The sequence below is a fragment of the Macaca thibetana genome, chromosome 2 (genome assembly GCF_024542745.1).
Source record: "Macaca thibetana thibetana isolate TM-01 chromosome 2, ASM2454274v1, whole genome shotgun sequence".
In the NCBI taxonomy this organism is placed as follows: domain Eukaryota; kingdom Metazoa; phylum Chordata; class Mammalia; order Primates; family Cercopithecidae; genus Macaca; species Macaca thibetana.
Window position 1 is genome coordinate 165,668,049 of NC_065579.1, and position 21,712 is coordinate 165,689,760.

Here is a 21,712-nt window from a genome sequence, read left to right on the forward strand (position 1 = left end):
GAAAGTCCATCTTTCTCATATGGTGAGGATTTGAGAGTGCAAACAACACACAGCTAAGCAAGTCATAGCTGCCTCAGCCTTAGAGATCTTAGGATAAGAAAGTGACAGTCTAGCCCATGCCTAGAAAGAACAGAAACAATGAGGGGACACCCACAAGATAATTGGTAGAATTTTTATATCTTAGACAAAGAAAAGGTTGACCCAAAACACAGATTATTTTCTCAAATTTACTTTTTTCTTTGTGGGGAATAACTGGAGTTCAAACCAGGAAGCCCTCATGAACTGTTGCAAATGTGGTTGATTAAAAATATTTTTTTACAAATGTTTATTAAGCACCTATGGTGCACTAGACATTCTGGTAGGTGCTAGATATTTGGCAGATCTCGGTGACGAAGATATTGCACCTGCACTCAGGTGTTCATAGAATAGTCAGGGTGATATAATTTCAAAATAGTGCAGTAAGTGCTAGGTTGAGGGGTGTCCCAGGTTCAATGACACAAGTGAGCAATATCTAACTCAGGTTGAAGGCCAGGGAGGGTACCTAGAGGAGGTGACACCAGAACTTTGTCTTAAAAAGATGAAGCAGCATTAACCATAGAAGGATGAGGAAATGAGGGTACCAGACAGGAAGCTCAGGTAGCCTTGAAACATGAGTGATTGTGGGTAGAGGGGGTGATATGATTTGGCTCTGTATCCCCACCCAAATCTCATTTTGTAATCTCCCCATGTTGAGGGAGGAACCTGTAATCTCACCTGTCGAGAGAGGGAGGTGATTAGATTATGGGAGCAGTTTCCCCCATGCTGTTCTCATGATAGCGAGTGAGTTCTCATGAGATCTGATGGTTTTATAAGTGTTCGGAAGTTTATCCATCACTTCTCTCTCCTGCTGCCTTGTGAAGGGGCCTGCTTCCCCTTCTGCCATGGTTGTACATTTCCTGAGGCATCCCCAGCCATATGGAACTGTGAATCAATTAAACTTCTTTTCTTTATACATTACCCAGTCTCAGGTATTTCTCTATAGCAGCGTGAGAATGGACTAATACAAGGAGATTAGGAGAATGGCCACCGGCAGTTTTGTATTATTGGAACTTAAAGTTTGAGTGAGAAAGTGGTAAGAGTGATTATGGTAGATAGACCCGTAATTGGGTGATGGTAGAGATGGCACTAGATTTTATAACTCAGGCTTTGAATAAAAAGCTTTAAATATATCTGGGTGGTAGGCAGCCTCCAAGACAACCTCCAGTTATTCCCATATCTCAATATTCATGCCCTGGTGTAATATTATCCCCCACATGCCTGACTTTTGTGAGAAATGGACTTATCATCATTTTTAAATTTTTTAAGAGACACGTTCTCACTCCATCACCCAGGCTAGAATGTAGTGGGCTCCTGGACTCAAGTGATTCCCCTTCACCGTCTTCCATGATTGTAACTTTCCTGAGGCCTCCCTGGTCATACAGAACTGTGAGTCCATTAAACCTCTCTTGTTTATATATGTTTTGTTTATGTATGTTTTAAGAAAGCAATTCAGATTTGTCCTTTGGACAGATCTCAGAGGCAGTTGAAAGAAGATAGACATGGAGAAGCAAGATTCAAGAGGTGGAGCAGTAAGTTACTACCACATCCCAGGGTAGAAGCTGAAATGGATTCCACTTTGGAAGGAAACTCAGCAGTGTTTAGCATCAGACATCAAATGCTCCTGTGAAATGGATTCCTTGCCTGTGGCAGCTTCAGAGCATCTCTGTTTAACCCTTTCAGACCTGCTACTACATAGGCTCCATTGGCCACTTCATAAAACTTGTCTGTCTGTAGACTATGCATTTTAAAAATCTCCACTACTTACTTGTTTACCATATCATTCCTTCTTTTTCATTCCCATCACCTCAATCACAACTTAGGTTTCGTGTGTGTGTGTGTGTGTGTGTGTGTGTGTGTGTGTGTTTTGAGACAGCATCTTACTCTGTCACCCAGGCTAGAGTGCAGTGGCATGATCTTGGCTCACTGCAACCTCCACCTCCCAGGTTCAAGTGATTCTCCTGCCTCAGTCTCCCAAGTAGCTGGGATTACAAGTGCCCGTGGCTGTGCCCGGCTAATTTTTTGTATTTTTAGTAGAGATGAGGTTTCACCATCTTGGCCAGGCTGGTCTTGAACTCCTGACCTCCTGATCCGCCCGCCTTGGCCTCCCAAAGTGCTGGGATTACAGGCATGAGCCACTGCGCCCAGCCTACAGCTTTGGTTTTTATCACTGCAAGAGAGCTAACATTTTTTGAGCATCTATTATGCACTAAGCACCAGGGTCCTGAAATTAGGCTACACTAACTGTTGAGTTATCTGAGGCAAGTTATTTAACACCTTAAAGTTCAGTTTCCTTGTATGTAGAAATGGATATATAATACACTAATCAACGGAGGTATTGTAAGATTTAAATGATGTATACATATGAAGACAACAAAATGGTACCTTTCTTATTATTACTGAAGTTATGTTTCTTACCTCAGCTTTGTCAGGACATTTCCCATTTTTCAAATCAGATTAACATAATTTATAAAAGTTAAATAACATTCCTAAGGTCACTAAAAGTTCTGTTTGCAATTATTTGAATTTAGAGATTAGGATGAAAAAGGTGAAGCAATTTTTAGCCTGTGTAGGAAAATTTTATATTTCAAGGTTTTTTTGGGGTTTTTCTTGTTGTTGTTGTTTGAAGACACAGCCATGACCCTACTAACATTTGGAGACCTGCACTGGTAAGCCACAATCCAAAAGAAGGTGGTCATTGCCAGCGTGCCTACCTGATGGCACAAGGGCCGTCTCATGGTCGGTCCTCTCCAGTGAAGCCACCAGTGGGGAGCTGCTGTGCCCACTCACACTCAGCATCTAGAGAACTGTCCGGCTGCCCACTCTTCAACAAAAACAGACAGCAAATAATCTACACATAGGAAAAAGGGAGAACCAGCTAAATAAATGATCAAAAAGAGCCCTGATGAAACAGATGATTCAAGAGGTTTTATTCTAAAGTAATGAAGTGTGTATAACAAGTAAATATTTACATTAACGAAATCAACAGTAACCAAAAAGCAACAAAACATATGATGTATTCACATGTGACTGTAATCACATAAATGCATAGAAAAACATGACGGGAGGGGGTCAGATTTGGTGTGTAATCAAGTGTGATTTCCTCTCTCTGTAAGAGCTCAACTCTTTTATAAATGGTAGTGGTTAAATCCCGGCCTCTGGAAACAGGAGAGCTGACTTCCAATTCTGCTTTTGCCGCTTTTTGCGTAATCTCTCTACTATGCCTCAGTTTCCTGATCTATAGGAATACATATCTCATAGGGCTGTTGAAAGAATTAAATGAATTAATGGATTAATATATGGAAAACATCACATAAATATTAGCTTTAACTGCTGATGTAATTTGAACACATTTTACGTACCATTTTCCAAAGTACCAGCACAGGACCTAGTACCTAGTAAGTACTCTGTAGCATTATTTATCTCACTGGAGATGACATTTCAAAAACACTGCTCTGTCATTGACATTAATCTTCTCGTTCTTATCTACACCAAATCATTGCTTTTTCTACCGCAAACAGTGATGAATCTGGCAGAATAAGGTCTTCAGCAGAAGCAGAGAGACCAAGTAAGATGAGGAGCTGTGCCAGGGATCTGTCCATTTGTAATCCCAGAAAAGATAAAGAAGACATTTCTAAAGCATTAACTTATGGGCCTAGAATTCTAAATTATATCACCTATAAATCTCAGCTCCCCTTGAGTGGGCCTTACACCTGAGCGCGAACACTGAAGAAAAATGGTGTTATTTATCTCCTAAAGCCCCATGGATGGCAAAGATCCCAGAATTAACATTTATAATAAAGACTGCTGAAGAAGCACTGCCCACTCTAAATCAATTCTAGGTATTTTATCTGGTAACCATCTCTGTAGTACAATTCAGACAGAAAGTGAGCGGGCCATCCACAGGAAATTCTCTGGTCATAGTTTATTTTACTGGCTCTGGGTGGTTTAATGAAAATGGTATTTTTTCTTTCCTCCTCCCCATCAGGAAAAGCAACTGTGATTAGCACAATTTTTTTAACCCCTCATTGTGGTTTTTAGCTTTGTCTTTCCTCTTATAAGAATTTAGCATCCCATGGTGGTTTAAATGCAGGTTCTATAATATTACATGGAAATTGGAATTAAGTGTTAGTGTTGGTTATAACTGAATTTTTTTTTCCTTTTAGATTAAACTGTCAAGTTAGTGACTAAAGGAAAGAGGTGTTGTTTGTATTGTTGTTTACAATTATTTGTCTAAAGAGAAATACTACAGATTCTAATAACATTAAAAGTAAAAAAAAAAATCATCAAATGTAGCTCAGACCAAATTGAGTGCATGTCAAAACACCATGTATTAAAGAAATGCCTTAGCAGAGAGAAAAAAAATCATTTCCTTTAAAATGAAAGATAAAATAGGAGCACATAACAAATAAATTCCCAATGTTTTGATTTAAAAGAGTGCCATACAGCCAATGAGGGTACAAAAATTCTGAAGCAAGAGAACTGGAAATGTGCCTGACTTTTGATATTTTACAAAGCAACTGGCTAGGAGATTTTTGAGGAGTTTAGTCTGGAAAGGATAAGAACTGCAGCAGAGCAATTGACATAGACCTGGCCTCCCCCGAGCAAGTATTTATTGAAGGTTTGCTAGTCCTGGCAGCTTGAAGTTAGGTACTATGGATGGAAAGATCAACAGAGTAAAATTTTCTTTTCTGGAAATGCTGAAAGTCTACTTGAAGAGCTATAATCAACCTAGGGCAGTAAGTGAAAACAATCAAGAGCAAGTTCAGATATAAAGCAATCACTGAGGTTTAAATTTGAGGAAACATAGATTACAGGCAATAGCAATGGAATGACAAGAAGAGAGAAGACCTGAGTTCTAGTCTTGTCTCTCCCACTAATTAGTTTTTGGCTTTGAACAAGTTACTGAAAACTCCCTGGGCTCAGATCTCTGTTGTGGAGGGGTGCAGACTGGGAAAGGAGTGTGAGCAAAACCTAGGGAGCAAAGTAGCTCTGTGATGTGCCAGGCAAGCCCCGTCTTCTTTTGGTAAGTTGGAAGAGTTTCATAGATGACTCTGTATGCCTTAAGAGCCCGAGGAAAGTAGGACTTTCTGGAGAAGATGAACAAAGTGAAATCTCTCCTTTCTAAGATTTCACTGTCTTGTAGAGAAGAAGCACTTTCAACACTTAAGTACACAGAAGGTGAATGATAATGTTGAATTGCACGTTCTGTTGTGATTCATGCTAGTTCCCTCACAATGATTTCTGTTATCTTTGAAGCCCACACAAGGATGCTATAGCTGTGAATATAAAACGAAAAAAAATTACTGCCTTGACATTAGGCATTCAGCCTCACTGGTAATTAAGTGCAAATTAAAATGAGATAACATTTTTCATTTATCAGATTGGCAAGGATTTAAATAATAGTATTATCTAGACTTAATGTGGATATGTAAGGAAATGGGCACTCACCTACTGCTATTAAGAGTGGAATTGATACTGCTTTTTCCAGAAAGACAATCTGACAACAGAATCTTTTACATTTCTTTTAAAAAAGCATATTTTTCAAACCAGCAACCTCATTTCTGGAAATTGCTCCTGAAGAGACAATTGAATAAGAGCCCCATAGTACATGTAACATTGGTGCTGTTTAAAATAGTAAAAAATAGGCTGGGAGCGGTGGCTCACACTTATAATCCCAGTACTTTGGAAGACTGAGGTGGGCAGATCACTTGAGCTCAGGAATTTGAGACCAGCCTGGGCAACATGGTGAAACCCCGTCTCTACCCAAAACACAAAAAATTAGCAGGGCATGGTCCCAGTTCCTTGGGAGGCTGAGGTGGGAGCATCACTTGAGCCTGGGAGGCAGACATTGCATTGCAGTGAGCTGTGATTGCATCTCTGCACTCCAGCCTTGGGTAACAGAGTGAGACCCTGTCTCAAAAAAAAAAAAAAAAAAAAAAAAAAATGTAGAAAGCAATCCTAAATATCTGGTAATAGATTTGTTGGATAAACTTAAAACATACTTAAAATGAAATACCACACAGCCATTAAAAATAAATTTTGACTTTAAATTTTCTACAAACCAAGCTGGGTGTCTCTGGGTGATCAAATCTGGGATGATCATATATTTTTTCTTTATGTACTTTCTGAAATTTTCTACAATGTTGATTATGATCAATCATTGATTTAACTGTAGGCAGATTGCCCCTGGGTTCAAACGCCAGTTCTAAAGAGATACTGGGGAAAATATCTTTACCTCTCTAAGCTCCTTTCCTCATCTGTAAAATGGAACTGATTATCCCACTTCATGAATATAAGGATCAAATTTTAAAATGCTGTAGGAGGCCAGGCGCAGTGGCTCATGCCTGTAATCCCAACACTTTGGGAGGCTGAGGCAGGGGGACTGCTTGAGCCCAGGAGTTTGAGACCAGCCTGGGTAACACAGTGAAAACCTATCTCTGCAAATTTTTTTTTTGATCAGCCAGATGTGGTCTCTCAGCATGTAGGAGGCTGAGGCAGAAGGATGGCCTGAACCTGGGGGGTTGAGGCTTCACTGCACTCCAGCCTGGACGACACAGCGAAACCTTATCTCTGTAAATAAAAATAAATAAATAAACAAAAATAAGCAATAAATAAATAAAGGGGGGGGGAGAAAATGCATGTGATGACTGGCTTAAACATAGCATTATTATTACTTAGTCATCCATTTAGCTGAAAATAGTGGCAAAGGAGAGGAGTAGAAACTTGGTGTCTCATACAACTTCTGTATATTCCTAAGTGACCAGTGGTCAATATCACCAAGGTGGCTTCCAGATTGTTTGGAGCATCTCTGGAATGTGGGTGTCTCTGCCACCATCTACATAGGCCACAGGGTACCTACCCAGCCAGGCTGCAGACCACTCCACTGCCCGAAGGGCTTCCCAGCTTTCTGCTCTGCTCTGGACAACCACTGCTTCAGACTACTTTGTTCAAAAGAGGAGGGGGCTTGCCTGGCACATCACAGAGCTACTTTGCTCCCTAGGTTTTCCTCACACTCCTTTCCCAGTCTGCACCCCTCCACAACAGAGACCTGAGCCCAGGGAGTTTCAGTAACTTGTTCACAGCCAAAAACTAATTAGTGGGAGAGGCAAGACTAGAACTCAGATCTTCTCTCTTCTTGTCATTCCATCGCTATCACCTGTAATCTATGTTGCCTCAAATGTAAACCCCAATGATTGCTGTTATATCTGAACTTGGTCTTGATTATTTTCAGTTACTGCGCTTGGTTAATGTAGAAAGCAATCTTAAGTATCTGGTAATAGATTTATTGACTTTCAATTTATACAGGGTGTCTCCAATCAGACTACTACCTCCCCTCTCTGCAAAGTTTGAACTCAGTCTTTTCAATAAATACCCTGATTAGAGACACTTTTATTCCACCCCAGCCAGACACCTCAGGATAAAAGCAGCAAATATTCTTGACATCAAGAATTTCTTCCCAAAACCAGTCCTTTGAGCTATACTTTCTCTTTGCTCACTTCTGTGATGTTGGTAGATATGATTTGATCCATTATTCGATAAGGAAGTCAAGGCGCAGAGACTCAGAAATTGAGATTCCACTCTCAGAAATGCTCACACAGTCAGTGATCAGAAGACTAGTCTTCACACTCTAAACCCCACGTTCCTCACTGCTCAACAAAATATATTCTTTAAAAACTACTTGATTGCTTTCAGTTACTGCCCTCTCTTGTGCCAGCTGAAGAGAGACCCATAATCTCTCTTCCCCATTTTTGTATTGCTTTATTTTGTGGGGACTTTATTTTCTCTGACTAAATTTAGAGGTCAGATGCCCCTGGGCTTTTTTTTTTTTTCTTTTTTCTTTTTCTGTGTATCAAATGTTCACCTTTAGTTTTATATTTAGAGAAAAAGAATAGGGAAAACAGAGATATGTAATATCCAATTCAGGATAACGTTCTTGGCCCCAAACTATATAGGGTGTCCCCAATCAAATATCTGAGCCAACAAATCCCTCTCTACAAAAAGGAATATGCTCTGCTACTGTGATTATTGGAGTAAATATGTTCTTGCTTCTATACAGAGACTTGGAAAAGCAGAAGAGTCGTTTTTAAAGAATATATTTTCTTGAGCAGTGAAAAACATGTGGGGCTTAGAGTGTGAAGTCTAGTCTTCTGATCACCGGCTGTGTGAGCATTTCTGAGAGTGGAATCCCCATTTCTGAGTCTCTGCGCTTTGATTTCCTTATCTAATAATGGATCAAATCATACTGCCAACATCACAAAAGTGATGTGAGGATCACACGGTATTGGTGAAAGTGATGCACAAATGTTGAAAGCTTTGTAAAAGTTAATTGTTCTTTTTTTAAAAAAATGTTATTGCTCTTTCTATGGTATAATATCTTAATTGGCCCATGAATAAAATGTTGTGGATCTCCCTCCAACTCACTTCACAAATATTTAGGTAATAAAAATATTTCTATCAGATTTATTTTATTTCTGTGGCCAATTATTTCAAGTTTTAACAGTTACCCATGATTTGATTTCATACCAGTAGCTAAGAATGAGGAATATTTGACACTTTGATTTCATCAATTAAATATAATTTTTCTTTAATTTTTTTTAAAGCCTTTTAAGCTATACATAGCATTAGCCCTTCTGATGTCACGTCTTTACAGATTCAAGGCTGGGCACAGGAAGCAGATGGCAGGTACAATTGCTGAGAGTTGCAATCTGGTCTCAGCAAAACTGGTATCACAGGGACATAATTCACTTATGCTGACATCCAGGTGCTTTTGCGAAAACATTGTAGTGTAGCAGAAAGAGCATGGGCTTTGGAGTCACACTGACCTAGATTGAAGTCTTAGATGAGTTCTCACTTCAGTTTTCTTTCTTTAAGATGTAGATAACGCCTACCTTGCAACATGATTTGAGCACTAAATAAGGAAAATAATATTAAGTTCTATAGCAACACAGACATTAAAAGTATGTCCTTTCTTCTTCTGTCTGTGGTGCTTCCTTTAAGCACCACTTCCCCTCCTTCACCCTCAAGGCTGATGCTCCCATACCACCAGCTGAGTTTCCAGCCATCTTGCTGCAGCACCTTGAAGGTCAAGTTGGCAGCAAACTCATCTCGCATGCTGCAAGTCTTCCATTTGGGAGGGTCCTGCCCTACAAGACTACTTCCTAGACACGATGCTAATTACTTGGTACATAGAAACGTGAATTCAAATCTGTGTCTTGATGAATGTCTGCTCATTGACTATGCATCTATTTATCATAGAATGGCAATGACACCTTTTCCCAGAAGGAAATTTTTCTGATTTACATATATGTGGCTGATGCATGAAGTGGGTTTTATAAATCACTATGTCATCACCACCAAAAAATGCCCTCTAGCATTATTAAAAAGAGCCCGTGACAAGGGCCCTATCAAATTGAATGGAAAGGCCATAAAACCATCAGTTCATTTGACATAAAACTGATATATTATGTGATAATGCTTCAAGTAGAACCCGAGACCTCATTCATCACACAGGCTGCTCCACAGCTAGGTTCTGAGCTGTGTGTTAATGAAACCTTCACGCTCGACTCACACTGCAGATTGTAGTCCCCAGTCAGCACTGAGGACCCTCACACCGGAATATGTTCCCATTGAAAATATACTTCATTTACTAATGAACTTTCTTGGGAGAAAGTTACCTCAGGACAAGGGTCGCACACCCTCTTGGGGATAGTGTTCTCACATGTAAAAGCTCAGACTAGATCCACGGTTCTTCCTAAGAGAAATACAGTAGGCTTATCTGGCTGGTCTCTAAAAGAAATGCCAATGCTGGGGCCCCATCTCAGGGGAAGATCTAGAAATCCTCAGCTTTAAAAAGATCCCCAGGTGATTCTGATGCTCCCCATGGGTTAGTTTTTCCACCCAAGGTGTCATCCCAGGATCAACAGCATCAGCATCAGCTGGTAGCCTATCAGAAACGCAGAATCTCAGACTTCACCCCAGACCCACTGAAACAGAATCTGAGTTTTAACAGGATCCCCAGCGAGTCCATGCACGTTAAAATGTGAGCAGCATTAGAAGTGTTTCACAGCCTTGGCCCTATTTTAACATCTCCTGGGAAGCTTTTGAACATCCCAATGTCCAACTGTGCCATCAACTCAATTAAACCAAAATCTCTGATGGTGGAACCCAAGCATCAGGTTTTTTGGGTTGTTGTGTGGTTTTAATCTCCCCAGGTGATTCTAATGTGTAGCCAAGCGTGAGACCCATTCGCTTGGAACCTTATTTACAGTTTACATCGGAGGCTTCAGCTGGAATCCCGACAGCATGATAAGGGGAGTTTGTATAATAGGTGGCTTAAGGGGAGCACTGTGAACAACAGCACAAAGGAGACAGTCATTTCTAATGTGTCCTTCCCTCATGCCTGACCTTCTGCTTCAGTCTTTCATATGTACCTTGAAGACAACCCTGTCAGGTAGGAATTGTTAAATACTTTTAAAATGAGAAAACCGAGGCTCGGAGAGGTAGACAGACTTACCCAAGATTATGTAGCTAGCAAGTGGTGTTCATCAACTCAAAGCCACTGTTCTATTACATTACCCTCCCCTCCATGTGAATGACTGTCGCTCTCAATTTGTACCTCCCGGGAGTTAATATTATATTTTTTTCAGTAGGAGCACAGTTTTAGCAATGATAGAAATGGGGTGATTGCCACTTCTAGGGTCAATCTATGAATATCAGCAGAACAGAATGTGGCGAAAGACCCAAACTCAAGGCTTCTTTGGGGGATAGGGTCAGTAGAAAACTAGAGGGGCCCAGATCCAACCAGCTGGGTGGTAGTTCTGGATGGGAATTTGTACTAGCATCTGCTCCATTTGAGTAATACCACCTTAGGATGTAATGATCATGCTGCTATGTGAAATTCAGTGCTCGCTTTTCTTAGCAACTTGAGGTATAATCGACATACAGTAAACTGCACATATTTAAAGTGTATAATTTGATAAGTGTTGACATATGTATATACTCATGAAACCATCACAACCAAGATAATGAACATATCTGTCACCTCCTCCCCCATTTTTCTTTGTGCTTTTTCATAAGAACTCTGTCCTGTCCCTCCCTGTGCCTTCCCTGTTCCCAGGTAACCATCAGTCTGCTTTCTCTCAATATGGGTAAGTTTGCATTTTCTAGAATTTTATACAAATGGAGTAATACAGTATATACTTTTTTTGGTCTGGCCTCTTTCAATCAACACAATTATCTTGAAATTTATCCAAGTTGTTTCATGTGTCAAATATTCATTTTTTTGGATTATTTTTGCACTCACCTGGTGAGGGATATTTAGGTTATTTCCAGTTTAGGGGTCATACAAATAACGCCTTTATGAATATTCATATACAAGCCTTTTATGAATTTCGTTTCTCTGGGATGAATACCTAGGAGTGTAATGTCTGGGTCATATGCAAGGTATATGTTAAAGTTTTTAAGAAAACCCTCAATTATTTTCCAAAGTGGCATTTTCTATTTCTGAAAGCAGGATGGGAGAGTTCCTTATGCTTCACATATGCATCAACACTTGTTCTGTTCAGTCTTTTTAATTTTAGACATTCCAATAAATGTATAGTGGTATCTCACTGTGGTTTTAAGTCACATTTTCCTAATAATGTTGAGGGTCCTTTCATGTACTTATTTGGAATCTCTGGTTAAGTGTCTGTTCTAATGTCTCGTCCATTTTTCATTGAGTTGTTTTCCTATTATTACATTTTGAAAGTTCTCTGGACATACTGGATAAATGTAATTTGACTTTCAAATATTTTCTCTCAGTCTATGGTTTGTCTTTTAGTTCTCTTAACGTTGCTTTGTGAAGAGCACAAGTTCTTACTTTGGATGAAGTCGAATATGTCAATTTCTCCTTTTGTGGATTGTACTTTGGATATTGTATCTAAAAACACTTTGCCTAACCCAAGTTCACAGTAATTTCTTCTATGTTTACTTCTAAAATTATGATAGTTTTAAATTTTACATTAAGCTCTATCATCATGTGCAAGGTATAGGTCAAAGTGTATTTTCATATGGACATTCAATTGTTTCAGTAGTTGTTGGAAACACCATCGGTTCTCCACTGAATTCTCTTGAAATTTTGTCAAAAATCAGCTATTTACATATGTATAGGTTTATTTACGGACTCTCTATTCTGTTGTTATTAATGTTTTCCTATCTAGACACACTACTTCACTGGCTTGGTTACTACAGCTTTAAATTTAGTATAGAAGTCAGGTAGTGGGAGTTCTCCAGTCTTGTTATTCTTTTTTCTTTCTTTCTTTCTTTTTTTTTTGAGAGGGAGTCTCACTCTGTTGCCCAGGTTGGAGTGCAGTGGTGCGATCTCGGCTCACTGCAAGCTCCACCTCCCGGGTTCATGCCATTCTCAGTCCCTCTCCTGGGACTGAGTAGCTGGGACTACAGGCGCCCGCCACCACGCCCAGCTAATTTTTTGTATTTTTAGTAGAGATGGGGTTTTACCACGTTAGCCAGGATGGTCTCGATCTCCTGACCCTTGGCATCCCAAAGTCCTGGGATTACAAGCGTGAGCCACCGCACCTGGCCTGTTCTTCATTTTCAATTTTGTTTTGGTTAGTCTAGGTTCTTTGAATTTCCAAATGAACTTTAGAATCAGCTTGTTTAATTTCTACAAAAAGAAAGCCTGCTGAAATTTTAACTGAGATTGTGTTAAATTTAGAGATCAATTTGGGGAGAAATGATATTTTAGTAATATTGAGTGTTCCAATCCATGAACATTAGCATTTCTTTTCATATGTTTAGGTCTTTTTACTTTCTTTCCGCAATATTTGTTGTTTTTAATATAGAGGTCTTGCACATTTTTTGTTGGATTCATTCCCAAGTATTTCATATGTTTGATGTTCTTGTAAACATACTGCTTTTAAATTTTCCTTTCTAATTTTTCTTTGCTACTATATAGAAATAGGTTTTCATGTAGTGATCTTGTATCCTCAAACTTGCTAAGCACACAGTTAATTTGTAGACTATATAAGATTTCCTACAAAGAAGACAATGTCATCTGTGGATAAAGAGGATTTTACTTCTACCTTTCCAAACTGGATGCCTTTCATTTGTTTTTTCTTACCTTATTTCCCTGGTTAGACTATCCAATACAATGTTAAATAGCAGTGGTAAGTGTGGGCATCCTTGGCTTGTTCCTGATCATAGTGGGAGAATTTCAATTTTTTTGTTTGGTTTTGTTTTGTTTTTTGAGACAGAGTCTCGCACTGTCGCCCAGGCTGGAATGCAGTGGCGCGATCTTGGCTCACTGCAAGCTCTGCCTCCCAGGTTCATGACATTCTCCTGCCTCAGCCTCCCGAGTAGCTGGAACTACAGGCACCTGCCACCACACCCAGCTAATTTTTTGTATTTTTAGTAGAGATGGAGTTTTACCGTGTTAGCCAGGATGGTCTCCATCTCTTGACCTCGTAATCTGCCCGCCTTGGCCTCCCAAAGTGCTGGGATTACAGGCAAGAGCCATTGCGCCTGCCCTCAGTTTGTTACTACTAAGTATTAGGAAGGATATTCAAAACCGTCCCAAGCGATGTTAAAATGGGCCCAAGGCTGTGAAATGCTGTTCTAATGCTGCTCGAATTTTAATGTGCATCAACTCACTGGGGATCTTGTTAGAACTCCGATTCTGATTCAGTGGGTCTGGGGTGAAGTCTGAGATTTTGCATTTCTAATACTTACAGCCTTTATGAGACTGAGTAAATTCCCTTGTATTTCTAGTGTGCTGAGTGTTGTTTTTATCAGGAATTGAGTTAGGCTTTTATCAAATGCTTTTTTTGCATTTGCTAAGATGATCATATAGCTTTTCTTGTTTAGTCTGTTAATATGATGAATTGTTCTGATTGATTGATTATTTATTTATTTATTTATTTTAAGACAGAGTCGCACTCTGTCACCCAGTCTGGAGTGCGGTGGTGCAATCTTGGCTCACTGCAACTTCTGCCTTCCAGGTTCAAGTGATTCTCATACCTCAGCCTCCCAAGTAGCTGGGATTATGGGCACACATGCCACCACACTCAGATAATTTTTTTGTTGTTGTATTTTTAGTAGAGACAGGGTTTCACCATGTTGGCCAAGCTGATTTTGAACTCCTAACCTCAAGTGATCCACCTGCCTCTGCCTCCCAAAGTGCTGGGATTACAAGCATGGCCACTGTGCCTGGCCCCTTTGATTTTAAAATGCTAACTCAGCTTTGCATTTCTGGGATAACCCTGATTTGATCATGAGGCATTATCCTTTTTATACGCTGTTGCACTCAATTTGTTAAAATGTTGTTATGGTCTTTTCAACAAATGGTACTTGGAGAACTGGACATCACCTGAACAAAAAGGATTCTAGACATAGACCTTATGCCCTTCATAAAAATTAACCCAAAGGCTGGGCGCAGTAATGCACGCCTGTACTCCTAGCAGTATGGGAGGCTGAGGCGGGTGGATCACCTGAGGTCAGGAGTTCGAGACCAGCCTGGCCAACATGGTGAAACCCCATTTCTACTGAAAATACAAAAATTAGCCGAGTGTGGTGGCTGGTGCCTGCAATCCTAGCTGCTCAGGAGGCTGAGGCAGGAGAATCGCTTGAACCTGGGAGGTGGAGGTTGCATTGAGCCGAGATTGCGCCATTGCACTCCAGCCTGAGTGACAGAAGGAGACTCCGTCTCAAAAAAACAAAAACAAACAAACAAACAAACAAACAAAATTAACCGAAAATACATCACAGATCTAAATGTAAAATGCAAAAGTATAAAACTCCTAGGCGGTAACATAGGAGAAAATCTGGATGACTTTGGGTGTGGCGATGACTTTTTAGATATATCACCAAAGGCATGTTCCATTAAAGAAATAATTGATATACTGGACTTTATTGAAATTAAAAACATCTGCTCCGTGAAAATCACTGTCAAGGGAATGAGAAGACAAGGTCACGGACTGGGAAAAAATATTTGCAAACAACTGATCTGATAAAGGACTGTTATCAGAAATATACAAAGAACCCTTAAAAGTCAACAATAAAAACCCCAATTTGAAAACAGGCAAAAGACCTGAACAGACACCTGATCAAAAAAGATATACAGGACCTCAGGCTACAGTGAACTACAAGCTCCATTCACTCAAGCAGGGAGTTTAACAGGCCCTATCTAGGCTTCCTCTTCCCACACAGCACAGCTTGGAAATTATGCAGAAAGATGGGCAAATTATAGTTTACCTTATTTGTTTCTCATTTGTCAGGGATCATTGTTCTTACAGTTCAATATTGCTTACAGTTCAATATTCTAGAAATATCCTATTGTTTAATATATTTTTGTCTATTTGTTGTTTTGTTTTATTGGGCAGGAGGGTAAATTCAGCCCTGTTATTCTATCTTGGCTGGAAGCAAAATTTCACTTTAGCTAGCTATTGAGGAAGTTTTCTGTTTTTTACTAACGAGACTAGTTATCCTATATAAATTTCTTCTGTATACTCTTATTTTCTCATTAAAAAAATCTTAGCTATATAAATACTGGGTACCTGGAGATAGCTTCATAGTGAGGTCAGTATACCCAATCATAGGTCTGGCTAGTCCTATCTTTTGTCATCATCTTGACTTGCCCGTGTTGTCACAGACTAAAAGAGCTCTGAGAATTAGCCCATCACAATTCTTGCGTGCTATGCTCAGTACACAGTACTTTATATGTGAATGGTACTGTTGGAACCGAACTGTCGATTCCCTCCTGGGCAGGGGTCGCCGCGAAGGATCACCGACACGAGATTCACAGCAGAGAGTTATTTATTACTAGCGCGCTAGGGTCCCAAGCTCTAAGTTGGCCCTGGGACCCTGACTGCTTGTTACAGGCTGTTTATATAGGCAAACACAAGTTCAAACACAGCTTAGGGCGCGAAATTCAAACAAAGCTTTAGGCGCGTGGTAATTGGGTCTGTCTATGGCCTGAGCAAGGTGTCTTGTTCTAATTGGTTAGAGCAGGACCTTATGAGGTTTTTTCCTGGAGTTGTTGATTCCGGGAACTTCGAGGCAGGGTGGGACCCCCGGAATTGGCAGGGTGGGACCCCATGAGGTTGTTTCCCGGAATTGGCAGGGTGGGACCCTATTGAGGCAGGGTGGGACCCTATCCAGAGCCACCTGGTGTTAATTTTTTTAAGTTCTTTTTTTTATGAGGCCTAGTTTCTAAGTTTTATGCGGCCTAGTTTCATTCCCTCCTCTTTTTGTGTCAGAGGCTCAATCTTGAGCCTCTTCTTCAGTCCTGAGGCTCTGGTATTGTTGGGTCAGAACCATAGCATGTACTATGTTTATTTTATTTTTAATAAGGGTGAGTAAGTGGTTGAGTATGCATGGCCCGAAAGTCAGGATGAGTGTGAGCAGGATGAGGGGTCTTAAGATGGTGGAGATTAGGGTGTTAAGCCAAGGGGATTGGTTGTACTAATTTTTAAACTAACTTTGTTGAGATTTTTTCTCTTTTTTTGTCTAATCTTTCTCTTAGTTTTGCCATAGAATCTTTAACTATTTTTGAATGATCTGCATAAAAACAACATTGCTCTTTCAGGGCTGCACAGAGCCCGCCCTCTTTCAGAAAGACAATTTCTAGTCTTCGTCGGTTTTGTAATACAACTTCAGACAGAGAAGTCAAGGACTCTTCAAGTTTTGTGATAGATTGTTCTATGGCTCTAAGGTTTTCATCTATGGCTACTTTAAGTTGTTGCAGATGATGGTTACCATGCACTAGGGCTGCTGTCCCGGTTTTAACTTTAGCCGCTACCTTAATTCCTAACATGTCGGCGAGGGTGAGGGAGATTAAGGGCGGGGAAGTGCTTTGAGGAACTTTTAGTTGGGGCTTCTCCGATATGGAAACCGGGGGCTTCCTAGCTTCTAATAAAACCTGGTTTGGCCTTACTGCAACAGGGGCAGTGTCTGGATTGACTAATAGTCTGATTTGGAGGGGAATTTTAGGCGGGTTGTGCTGGTATAAATAGAGACCTTATATTAATCTTGTTGTTATCTATCTGTTATCAGATTTTGCTGCATCTTCAAACTTGATGCGAACCAGGTTGCAATTTTCCGAATATCGGGTTGTGGTACAGGGCTGGACAAAGGACATGGTTATATACTAAGGTTTTGTGGCCTATTTCTACTTTTTATTATTAGTAGTCACACAGGACCAGCTTTTGCAATACAAGTGAGTCAGATCTCTACAAGTTTTTTTTCATTTGTCCTGTCCTGAATCCGGGACAGGCATAAAACCCGTTCCGGCTGATGGACACCTTTCTAGCCTGTCCTTTCTATTCTTGTCTATCTTGAGGAGTTCCTAATAGGACTCCTGTGGGACTAGTAAACCGGCCTGTGTCTTTTATCTTTTCTGCTATATGTTTTTTTTAGGTTGAAATAGAGGTCTGGAAACCAAGTCTTTATAGGAGCATTCTCGGAGGTCTTATTTAAGACCTCTTGATTATTAAAATTAATTATCTGTCAGGTCAGGCTAAATGGCCGGTGGGGGTTAGCATCAAAAACTACACTAGAGACGGCACAGGGAAGAAGGGCAAACAATAAGCAAGGAGTTAGATACGAGAGAGTCTTATCTTGAGCGGGTCCGTGGAGCGTCGGAGTTTCCATGTCTCAAGTGGTGTTGGTCTGGACGTCTCTGGAGCAGCCTTGGCGTGGGATGCGTGGATCTAAGTGGAGATTCCGTCAACCTTTATGGCTGGAAGGGGTGACTGGTCTGTGGATGTCCTGGTTGGTACAGTTCTGCCAAGGGGGCCCAGATTTGGGCCTGTACTGCTTGGAGTCCTTTTAGCCGAGCCTGTAGGTCAGTTTTAGGATCGGAGGGGGAGAAGGAGTTAAGCAAGGTTGACAAAGGGGGAGGTCCTCCGTAGAGGATTTCATATGGAGTGAGCCTAAAACAACCGGGTTAGGTGTATTTTGGGCCTTTAACAGAGTTAAGGATAGGAGGCGTCTCCAATCTTTTAAACCAGTCTCTAAGGTCAATTTAGTAAGGGTCTCTTTTATTGTTCTATTCATTCTTTTTACCTGTCCTGAGCTCTGGGGTCTATAGGCATAATGTAATTTCCAATTAATCCCCAATATCCTGGCGAGCCCCTGACTTACCTGAGAAACGAAGGCTGGCCCGTTATCTGACTTAATTACCTTGGGAAGTCCGAATCTAGGAAAGATTTCTTCCAAAATTTTTTGGCTACTATGTGTGCCGTTTCTTGCCGGGTGGGGTAGGCTTCTACCTATCCTGAAAAGGTATCTACAAACACCAGTAAGTACTTATATCCAACATAGTGAGGTTTTACTTCTGTGAAGTCTATTTTCTAATAGACTCCTGGGCGGTTACCACGAGTTCGTTTCCTTTCTGGCACTTGGGTAGCCCCAGCGTTTACCTGCTGACAGACCTTACAGGCAGATGTCACTTGTTCTACGAGGGTACTTGCCTTTGGGATTAGAAAGTCAGTTTTTTTTTAATCAGTAATTTTAGCTTTCGATTACTCAAGTGTGTCCAGGCATGCATCTGCTGGATCATTGCCAGGGCCTCCTTGGTCAGCATTGGGGTTTCGTCAGTGCTGCCAGCAGTTATGCCCCCCGGGATTTTTTTCTTGGCCTAGCCGTGGGGGCTGAGCTTTCTCAGGGACTCCTTCTGGGGGTCCGGCAGGTGACACAGGGCGGCTGGGCTGGGGGGTGCCCCCAGGACTGGGCTCTGTGCCTTTTTGCAGGGAACCTTCCGAATGGAAACTCTGGTTGCTGTTCTCATCATTGAGATCCAGCAGGATGAGAGGGCCACCCCCTCGGGGACTGGCGCCCCTGCCCCGACATTCCCGGCCACGGGATCTCTTTGCCCTGCCACCTGCCCGCCTTCGCTCCTCCTCCTGGGGGTCCACCACTGGCACTCACTTGAAGATACGAAGGGAAGTGTCGCCCACAGTCATTCATTGCTTCTTCTATCTCCGGACCTTCTCGATGGTCGCCATTACCTTCTTGATGTCATCTTCGGCCCGGCTCCGGGTCTCGGCCCGTACGGTCCGGCCGGCCATGCTGGCGGGGCTGGGGCCGGAGCCGAGCCCGCGGCGGGGCCGCCTCCCATCCGGCGGGCTCAGGCTCGGCGCCAGGCCCGGGCGCCACGCTCTCGGCCTGCCGTCCCCCCGGGAGTTGGCCGCGCCTTCTTTCGTCCTTAACGCCTCCGCGAGTCCCCTGTTCTTTGCAGTAGGCATACTGGTCTTTTTCTACTTTTGGCCGCCTCCGCTTCTCTCCCTCTCTCCCTGGTCCTTTCTCTCTCACAACTGCCGCCAGGATTTTTGTTAAATGCTTATCCTTTACTCGGTTCTCACGATTCTCTCGCTCTATCTGTTCCTTCGCTAACCTGGCTTCCTTTTCCTCAGGGTTTTTTTTTTTTTTTTTTTTTTATCTTGGCCAAATTTGTGGGGTGTTTTCCTGCCCCTTTGAGACCTGCCAACAGAGCCTGGCGATAGATTCGGAGACTCTCCCTACCTGGTGCTGTTTCATAGTCCTAGTCTGGGCGGGTGAGGGGAAATCCCTCGTCTATTTTATTGGGAAGTTGGGTTGGGAGGCCTCCTGGTCCTGGCACATTTTTCCGGGCCTCCAAGAGGACCTGCTGCCTTTTTCAGTGGTTAAGAGGACCTGCAGGAGTTGCTGGCAATTATCCTAGGTGGGCTGATGGGTGAGGAGAATGGATTCTATTAACGAGGTTAGGGCCTGAGGGTCTTGGGAAAAGGAAGGGTTATGGGTCTTCCAGTTATAGAGGTCAGAGGCAGAGAAGGGCCAGTACTGGACCGTGACAGTACGGAGGGGAAAAAGGGAGGATTGCTAAGTGGAAGGGCCTTCTGGGTCCTCAGTCCGCCGCAAGCGGAGACGAGGAGGTGTCGGCGGCGGCGTCCGAGGGGTGAGTTTGGGCGGGGCTGGAGAAGGAAATGGGGTGGAGGGAGGGGCCGAGGGAGAAGTTGGAGAAAGGGTAGGGGCCGAGGCGGTAGAGGAAAGAGCTGGAGACAAGACAGGGGGCAAGGGTGAAGCGTAAGGTGGAGGTCCCAGAAGGGGGTTTTGAGGTGGAGGAGGCAGGGGGTCGAGAAGGAGGAGGTCCTTCTGGGGTTCATCTGGGAGGACTGGCTTATGCGGGTCCGGATTCCGATTCTTTGGGGCTTCTAAGGCAAGGAGGGTAGATTGGGATGGGGAAGGGGAATGGAGGAAGGGTTTCACCCAAGAGGGAGGATTTCGGACCAGATCCTCCCAAGTAATTATGTAGGCCACCTGGTCTGGGTGTCCGTGTGGCCCAGGATCCATCACTGTTGCTTTAACCTGTAAGATAATTGGGAGGTCAAATGTTCCCTCCCGGGGCCACCTAACATGGAGGGTAGGCCACTCGGACGAGCAGAATTTTCGCCATCGTCCTTTACGGACTTCTATGGAGAGGTTGTGGGCTTGAGCCCGAACGTCAGGGAAGTGAGTCAGGGTCAGAGACAAAGGAGTCGTCAACGTCTGTCCTATTTCGTCCACATATAACAAGGACAAAACGAAAGTAACAAAAACATAGACCAGACAAGTAAGGAGAAGCCGCGCGGCCAGAGAGTGGCGCCACAAGATCACAAAATATTCAGATGGCAGGGGCGACCTGCCTACAGATTTGAGGAGGCTGACTGAGTCATCAGCCTTCTCCCAGACTACCGCCAGGGCGTCCCCCGGGGCGTGAGTGGGAAGGTGCCGGACACGTCTGTCCCCCTTCCCCACTTAATTCAGAAGGAGTACTCCCCAGAGTTCAGAGTTAGCCGGCAAGACAGACAGAACAAAACGAAAGTACCTGGTAGGTCCGTTCAGTCAGCAGTCCGTGGCCCGGGCCAGATGGGTCTCCGCCGGATGGGTCGGGGGTCCTCGGACGACCCCAGTTCCCAGCCAACGCACCAAATGTTGGAACCGAACTGTCAATTCCCTCCTGGGCAGGGGTCGCCGCGAAGGATCACCGACACGAGATTCACAGCAGAGAGTTATTTATTACTAGCGCGCTAGGGTCCCAAGCTCTAAGTTGGCCCTGGGACCCTGACTGCTTGTTACAGGCTGTTTATATAGGCAAACACAAGTTCAAACACAGCTTAGGGCGCGAAATTCAAACAAAGCTTTAGGCGCGTGGTAATTGGGTCTGTCTATGGCCTGAGCAAGGTGTCTTGTTCTAATTGGTTAGAGCAGGACCTTATGAGGTTTTTTCCTGGAGTTGTTGATTCCGGGAACTTCGAGGCAGGGTGGGACCCCCGGAATTGGCAGGGTGGGACCCCATGAGGTTGTTTCCCGGAATTGGCAGGGTGGGACCCTATCAGGGTGGGACCCTATTGAGGCAGGGTGGGACCCTATGCAGAGCCACCTGGTGTTAATTTTTTTAAGTTCTTTTTTTTATGAGGCCTAGTTTCTAAGTTTTATGCGGCCTAGTTTCAGTACACTGGTCACAGGTGATTATCCACTCTTCATTCATGAACCCAATAACTGAATTTATCTCTTTGGGTGTGAGTAGACAACTGATGGAGAAGATGATGGAAACAATGACTCAATTAGAATACACTTAGAAGAAGGAAACATATCCTAAGAATTGGAGTATCAGGATTAAATA

At 42.6% G+C, this 21,712-nt stretch overlaps 1 pseudogene; it reads right to left on the reverse strand.

Moving 5' to 3' along the window:
- Window positions 1–2,809: 2,809 nt before the first annotated feature.
- Window positions 2,810–19,281, reverse strand: LOC126949020 (B-cell CLL/lymphoma 7 protein family member C-like; annotated as a pseudogene).
- Between the last annotated feature and the right edge of the window lie 2,431 nt (window positions 19,282–21,712).